Below are 8,651 nucleotides of genomic sequence, written 5' to 3'. Positions count from 1 at the left end.
CTAAGGGCTCAGGGCCGAGACATTAATTGCTTTTTAACCTCCTATGGATGCAGCATAACCTGCTGGGTTTCTCCACCACTGGGCATCAGAATCCAAATTTATTGACATGAACAAGTCACAAAATGTGTTGTTTTGCAGCAGGCCAAACATTCAAATAAACCATCTCACAAAATAAATATAAATAGTGCATGAAAAGTCAAAGTGAGGCCGTGTCTGGGTTCATTAATTATTCAGGAATCTCATGGCGGAGGGAAAGAAGCTGTTTTTGTCCCACTGGGTGCTAGTCTTCAGGCTCCTGTACCTCCTTCCCGATGGTAGCTGAGTGAAGAGGGCACAGTCAGGTGGTGTGGGCCCTTGAGGATAGAGGCTGCTTTCTTAAACCACCTCAATTGAGACTGGTGACCATGACGGCACTGGCCGAGTTCACAACCCTCTGTAGCCTTTTCCTGTCCTGTGTATTGGCAGCTGCATACCAGGCAGTGATGCAACCAGTCAGAATGCTGTCCATGGTCCACCTGGAGAAGTTTACGAGAGTCTTCAATGACATACCAATCTCCTCAAACACCTCACAAAGTCTAACCGCTGGCAGGCTTTCTTTGTGATTGCATTCCACCATTAATGACCTTGTTGGGAACTCTGGAACTTGAATGCTTGCTGGACACGTTTTTGGGCACTTGATTCAATACCTCCTCACCTGGTCCACGTTTTCAGGAAGAGGCGGCCGTGAAGAGTTTTGGACTATTTTGCAATGTTGAACGTGCTTCTGTTCTTTAACTGGAAGCTGTTGTTAAAGAGCTGGGTAAAGACTCAGCTGGTTCTGGTGGAACTGCTTCAGACAGAATAAGAATTGGAGGCAGTTGCTCATAATTTGCATCAGCGTTTCCCATCACTGCTTTGGAATCTTGCTGTGTAAATGCCAGCCACCGTGATCAGATCAGAGTAAAAACACGGCGCTGGAGAAACTCGTGGTCAAACAGTGTCCTTTATACAGCAAAGATAAAGATGCATAACCAATATTTCAGGCTTGAGCCCTTCATCAAGGTGTATAACATTGTTAGCAGGCCCGGGTGAAGACCCAATAAAACATGTGAGTGTGTTTCTCCCTGGAGACATGTCGTATTTTAGGTGGCTGAACTACGTTGGCTTTGAGCACCAGTTTCATTGGGCAACCAGCAAGTCCTGGACTTGTGCGGACATGTGGAAGTGACAGTGCTGGGTGATCGGGGCTCCGAATCAGCAGAATCCAGTGGTGAATCCGCAGAACCCAGTGGTGAATCAGCAGAATCCAGTGGTGAATCCTCAGAACCAGTGGTGAATCAGCAGAATCCAGTGGCGAATCCGCAGAACCCAGTGGCGAATCAGCAGAACCCAGTGGCGAATCAGTGGAGAATCAGCAGAATCCAGTGGTGAATCCCGAACCTGCTGCGATATCCTGACATTTCTTTGTGGCATTCAAAACTCGTCTGCCCTACTGTGGGACTGGAGTCCCCTTTCCTTTCACTGTTTGGGGGGAGAAGGTGGTTACGTTTGTAACCTCTCAATTAGTTTATTGTAAATATTTCACCTGTTGTGGGGTCTCACGGACAGTTGTAGGGGGATCTCAGAGGTATGACGACACATTCATCATTGAGGCTGTGGTGGATCTTTCCAGATGTCGAGGATCAGAGTTCGTAATGGTACACTAATTCTCCAAAAAAACTCTCCTCCTCTCAAATCTGCAGGAGCACTGGAGGCGAATCTATGGGCACTCGGTGACTCTCTTTTGCTTCTCTTTCCCTGACTGTAAGGGGCACCGGGCAATTTCTGCTGATGGCGAATCTGACTGCCTTATGGCAAAATAACGGCAATTTCATGTAATATTACATTTCTGCTTTAATTTTCTGACCACATTCTCTTTGACTTTGAAAGCCTTTCTGTAACAGTGATATGACTATGGATTAAACACTAATTTATATTCAGTCACCAACATCTTAACCCCCTTCATGACCTTTTCATGAGATTCAAGAATCTCAGGTTTGTGTGTGACATCGTGTATGTACTCTGACAATAAATCTGAAATCTCAATCTGAATCTGAGCTAGATATTGTTAAATTCAAATGTATTGTGACTTGTACCAAGACAGAGGGTTTGTTATGCAAAAGTCCAGCAAGACAACCCGTACACAGTACCGCAGTAAAACCTCGGTATAGAGTGCAGAGTTACAGAGAGTTCAAACAGAGCAAAGACATTATTTTTACGAAGAGTAAAACACAAAAGTTGAAGTAAAAATACAAAGCTGGAGAAACACAGGAGGTTAAACAGTATCCTTTAAGGGTTAACTGTTTAACCTGTGTTTTTTTAAAATTTTTATTAATGTGAGGTCTGTTCAGGAGTCATAATGGCATGAAGGCGGGGAGTGATCTCAGCTGAAGACAGAAGCCACGTACTAAGAGTAATGAAGCAGAGGTGGGGGGAGGGATGGGATGGGGTAGAGGTGGGGGGGGGGAGGAGTGGGAGTGGGAGTGGGGCGTGAGATGGGGTAGAGGTTAAAGAACAGAAGCACATTCAACATTGCAAAATAGTCCAAATTCAAACACGGTGAAAGGTTTCATCAGGACATTGTGACTGTGGAAAAGGGGTATCAGGGCAACTGGAATCGATCAATGCCGGCCGACTATTGTTGGACACTGACACGAGAAGCAACAGATGCTGAGTAAAAACAAAAATCAGCGGCAAAACATTTTTAGGTCAGTTGAACTAACGCAATGTGTCAGTATCATTATGCGATTAAACAGGCTAAATTCAATCAAAGTTAATTTAATATTTCTCCAACTTGCTACGTGATAAGCAAATCTGAAATGATCTTTATGTTTAGCATTAAGTCGACTATCATAATCCCCAATTTTTTCAGGAAGCAAACCTTTTGGAAAAAATTGTTGTCCAGTGATATTAGGGTGGCAAGATTATTGGAGAATTCAATTAAACCAACAAAGGTAGGGCCCATTTTAAGGCTGCAGTCACTACAGAACTAGAAAATGTGACCAATTCAAACTTGAATAATTCCTATGAAGTGGAAATTATTTCCAATTTGTTCAGAGTCACATGTGAACACTTGCAAAATTTGGGGGTGACATTGTGAAGTGTTGTGATCACCTTATGGCCCTACTGAGTTATATGGATGTTTTATTTGTTGTCAATGTCCAATACAGCAACAAACAGGAGGCGCGGCAGGTAATGCCGCTGCTTCACGGCTCCAGGTTTAATCCTGACCTTTGATGCTGTCTGTGTGGAGTTCGCACATTCGCGGGAGTGGGTGGAGTCCCTGGGTGCTCCAGTTTTCCCCCTCATCCCAAACGCACCGCTGGATGCCAGGTTATTAGGAAGCAGTTACTTTGCCCCCGATATGGGTGTGCGGAAGCAGGAGAATAAAGATTATATTTTAAAAATGTATTATTTGCAACATCTCGGCCCAACAAGCCGGCGTGTTTGGAGGGTGGGAGGAAAGGGAGCAGCGGGGGATTCACTGGGGCTGTTTTAAGGGATGGGGTGGGAATGACTGGCGGCCGAATGCCAGCGTTTTCCATGGTCCCAGCATCTGCAGACTTGCAATCTGGCAGCGCCACCTCGTGCAAAGCGCCTCTGGCGTGAAATCCGCGTGTCCTGCGGGCCGTGCCTTTTAGTCCCCCGGCGTGACCGCGGGGAGATTCTCCCCTGCCCGAAGGTGTGGAAGAGAGGGGACTGGGCGCTCGCTGGGTGCCCTGCCCCGCACCCAGCGCCCCTGCACCGCACCCAGCGCCTCTGCCCCGCACCCAGAACCCCTGCCCCGCACCCAGCGCCCCTGCCCCGCACCGCGTCCCTGTCCTGTACCAAGCGCCCCTGGCCCGCACCCAGTGCCTCTGCCCCGCACCCAGCGCCCCTGCCCCCCACCCAGCGCCGCTGCCCCGCACCCAGTGCCCCTGCCCCGCACCCAGCGCCCCTGCCCCGCACCCAGCGCCGCTGCCCCGCACCCAGCGCCCCTGCCCCGCACCCAGCGCCCCTGCCCCGTTCGCCCCCGGTTCGCTGCTGCGCTCAGCGCCGCTCAGACCGAGCCGGGGACATTTTGTACATGTTCACTCATGATCATCAGGAGTTCCCTCCTTCCCCAGCTCGTCATCTCACGGAGGAGGGGAGTCCACAAAATGTCTGCTGCCAGGGGAACTCTGGTGGAGCAGAAAATCCGTCTCATGTTAAAGCAACAAGGAACCCCCCCCACCCCCAGATTTAAACTCCGGCAGATTTCACACAGAAGATCTCCTCTGCAACCTTTGTTATATTTCAGACAAAATAACAGAAGTCTACAGAAGCAGGGCAATGGGGTCGCTGGTTTTATGGATTAATGGGTCCCTGCAGTGACAATGTTGTCACTCAATAAAAATAAACAAGAAATTCCACTGAGTCAATTCTTTTCATTCCCTTCTCCTTCTGTCATTTTAGGTGGTAGATGTCCCCGGAAGGTTTTCTCTATTGTGTTTCATGTATGGCTCCCATATTTGTTGGGTCTCCATGTCGATGCGATCACAAAGAAGGCTCGCCAGCGGCTATACCTCGTGGGGAGTTTGAAGAGATTCAGTACATCACCACAGATTTTTGCAAATTTCTCCAGGTTGACCGTGGAGAGCATTTCGACTGGCTGCATCACTGCCTAGGACCGAGACGCCAACACACAGGACAGGAAAACGCTACAGAGGGTTGTAACTTGGCCAGTGACATCACAGACATCAGTCTTCACTCCATCGAGGTCATCTACAAGAGGCGGTGTCTTAAAAAAGCAGCCTCAATCCTCAAAAAGACCCTCACCACCCAGGCCATGCCCTCTTCACTCTGCTATCATCAGGAAGGAGGTACAGAAGCCTGAAGAGGCACAAGGACAGCTTCTTCCCCTCTGCAGTCAGATTCCTGAATCATCAATGAACCACAGACACTGCCTCACTTTCTCTTCTTTTTGCACTAATTTATTTTTGAAATGTAATTTAGAGCAAATCTGCTGCAAAACAACAAATTTTGTTCCTATGATAAATTCTGACACTGCCTTTTGATACCCAAATGGTAACTGGGTTCTCTTCCCACAGATGCAGCTTGTCAGGATGACTTCATCCAGCAGTCTTGTTTTGGTTTCCGAGTTCAACCATTCAATATTCCAGAGGATGGAATTCTCCTCGTGTAAATCTGCTCTTTGATTTATGATGGTTTTAAGGGATTAGATCCCTGTTGATGCAATGTGAAAACAATTGCTATTCCTGCATACCTATACTTTAACCTAGCCCCAGTGACCTAATGGATAAGGTATTGGCCTCCTAAGCCAGAGATTGTGGTTCAAGTCCCATATGGGGTGGAAAACCTTTTAAACAGGTTTGCAAGTGAATGGAGTTCATGCGTAAAAGGCTGTACCTACCCAGTGATTGGGGAATATCAAACCTGTCAGCATTCATGGAGAGAATTGATCAGTGTTAGGTCTGCTTTGTTCATGAATGAGTGAGTCAGACACCAGACTGAGTCGAAATCAAGGTTCTTTGTTCTTTATTACCGGATTGTAACACTTGCAACTAACAGTGTTAGTTGGAGAAGGCGCATTCTGCCGTTATCAGCAAATGGTGTTTTTTTTATACCTCAGGATACGTACTTAGTAAATTATCATACCATTACACTGTCCAATGAATAAGCTGTTGCTACCCTTCACTGTTAGTCTGCTGCTCATCAGCTTGTTAGTGCCAAGCTTATCTTGAGTGTACAAGGTCACATCTGCATTCTGTTACTCCTTAGTACTGGGTGACTCCTTCTCCGGTCCCATCTCATGATGTTTTTACCTTACATCTGTCAATGTTTTTATAGAATATTCCAGCACAGTACAGGCTCTATGGCCCTTGTTGTGCTGACCTATATAATTTACACCTTCCCCACCTCACACACATAACCCTCTGTTTTTCTTTCATCTATGTCCTGTCCAAGAGTCTTTTAAATGCCCCTAATGTTTCATCCTCCATCGCCAACCTCCAGCAATGCATTCCAGGCCCCCACAACTCTCTGTGTAAAAAAGCTTACCCCTGATGTCTCCCTTAAATTTTCCTTCCTTCACCAGACGTCCTCTAGTGTTTACTCTTGTCACCCTGGGAAACCTCTCGTAATTTTGTAGACCTCCATTAAGTCTCCTCTCATCCTTCTTTGCTCCCAGCTCTACTAACCTTGCCTCATAAGACACATTCTCCAATCCAGGCAACAACCTGATAAATCTCTGCCCCCTCTCCATAGCTTCCAAATCCTTCCTGTAATGAGGCGACCAGAACTGAACACAATACTCCAAGTGTGATCTAATCAGAGTTTTATAGAGCTGCATCATTACCTCTCACCTCTTGAACTCAAACTCTCAACTAACGAAGGCCAGCATTCCATAAGCCTTCTTAGCTACCCTATCAACCTGTGCAGCAACCTTGGATTTCCTTCCAAAATGCATCACCTCACACTTAATCTGGATTGAACTCAACTGCCTCTATTACCCTGTCCAACTCTGTATCCTGTCTCTATTCTGTTGAAGGGTTGAACAGGAAAGTCTGCAGACGCTGCGATCGAGTGCAATATGCAACTGTGTTGGAGAAACTCAGCAGGTCACGCAGCATCTGTAGGAGGGGGGATCAAGGTTTTGGGACTGGGCCCTTCATTGGGTTGGACCCTTTGGTTGACTATTTCGCTCTGCTGTTCAAGTTTCCAGCATCTGTAGTTCCTGTGTTCAGTATTGTTTAACTAACTGGCCCACATTAGACACATTGAATGTCTCTATTACAAGGTCACAAAATTCTGACAATAGTCACACAGCAAGATCCCATAAACGTGATCAATAATTTTGTTAATAACCACAACAAAATGATAAACAAGTCGGCGGGAGTCATCTACTGCATCCTGTTGGTGCTCCAATTGTGGTCTCCTCTAAGTCGGAGAAACTGGGCACAGACTGGGAGATCACTTTGTTGAGCACCTCGGCTCTGAATGCCACAATAGTGTGGATCTCCCAGTGGCCACACACTTCAATTCCCCACCCCATTCCCTTGCTGACATGTCTGTTCATGGTCTCATGCATGGCCAGACTGAGCCCACCCGCAAATTGGAGGAACAGCACCTCATCCTCTGACTTGGCACCCTCCAATTGGATTGCATTAACATCATCTTCTCTGGTTTCCAGTAGTCACCCCCACCTCCATTTCTCCCCTTCCCTTATCCCTATATCTCCTTCCCTCCAGTTCTATGTCTCTCTTCCCCTTTCCGTTTCCTATATTTCATCTCTGCATTCACAGAACCACCCCCCTTCCCTGATCAATTCTCAATGTCCCTTCTTCTGCCCTCCTACCCAAGTCCTATGCCCAATGATCACCTTTTACCTGTGGGCCTTTTCTTCCCTCTCCCCCCCAAGCCTTTTTATTCAGATGCCTGCCTGCCTTTTGCTCACACCTCGAAGAAGGGCTCAGGCCCAAAACATCGCTAATTTATCTTTACCTCCTCTGGACGCTGCGAGACCGGCTGAGTTCCTCCAGCATCTTTGTGCTTTTACCAAGTAGGCGGGGTTTGCCAGCCTGCTTTTCTCAAAATGGTGCCATCAGAGGTGGAGAGGGGAGAAAGTTTAAGTTCTTGGGAGTCTCTGTCTCGGATGATTTTTTTCTGAGCTTATCACACAAATGAAGAAAGCATGTTAGCGCCTCTACTTCCTCAGGAGTTTGTGGAGCTTTGGTACGACATCACAAACCCTGGCAAATTTCTACAGGTGTGCAGTGGGAAGTCTGGCATGGGGTCCCGTGGTCTAATACCTCTGTACATTTTTTGTAGGGTGGATCCCCCAGGGAAAACCTACACAGATGGGCAGAACATACAAACTCCTTACAGACAGCACGAGTTCGAACCCTGGTCACTGGCATTGTAACAGCGTTACTAAACACTACACCCACCACACTGCCCTGGATTCTGGAGACCCTGGATGCTGGAACATCCTGGGTTTCAGGGGGTTAAGTGGGGGTGTTGGTGGGCATGGGGCAGGCTGGGGTTCTGGGGAATCCAAATTGGGGTGGCAGAGGGTTTAGTTGGCATGGGATGTGTGGAGGATCTGGGAAACCCTGTAATTCTGAAAGGTGCCACAGAAATGCAAGTCTTTATGCCCTGGCAGCAGGAGGATTCAGAAAAGACAGATGGGACATCACGTGATCAGTGCCTGCTGCGGTGAAGGGGCTCGGCATCAATTTCTCTTCCACAACGGCACAGTCACACACTGGTTCCCTGCAGCATCCAACCCTGGCTGTAAAACTGGGCGGTAATAAATGCCGTGATGCCGAGCCAAGCTCCCTCCTCTAGGACATGCTGCTAGCAGCACAGGCAATACACAGCGACCCTCATCTCTTGCTGCTAGTTTGGCTATCAGCTGACTGATTTTTTTTCCTGTTGCCACAGCAACCGGCAGCATCAGCGAGGTGCTAGAGGCTGCAAGGGAACCAAGCTGCTTCCGGGCTGTGAGGGTGTGAAAGGGCGGTTGCCGTTGGAAGGTGGGGAGTCGGTGTGCGCTGACACATCATGGTGGCGGCCAGGAACAGCTCCTACCCGGTGGAATCAGCTCGCCTTCTCGTCCGGAGCCTGGCAACCAGCGCAGTGGAGGATCCCTG

The sequence above is a fragment of the Narcine bancroftii genome, chromosome 13 (genome assembly GCF_036971445.1).
Source record: "Narcine bancroftii isolate sNarBan1 chromosome 13, sNarBan1.hap1, whole genome shotgun sequence".
Lineage (NCBI taxonomy): Eukaryota > Metazoa > Chordata > Chondrichthyes > Torpediniformes > Narcinidae > Narcine > Narcine bancroftii.
Note: the sequence above shows the minus strand (reverse complement) of the source record.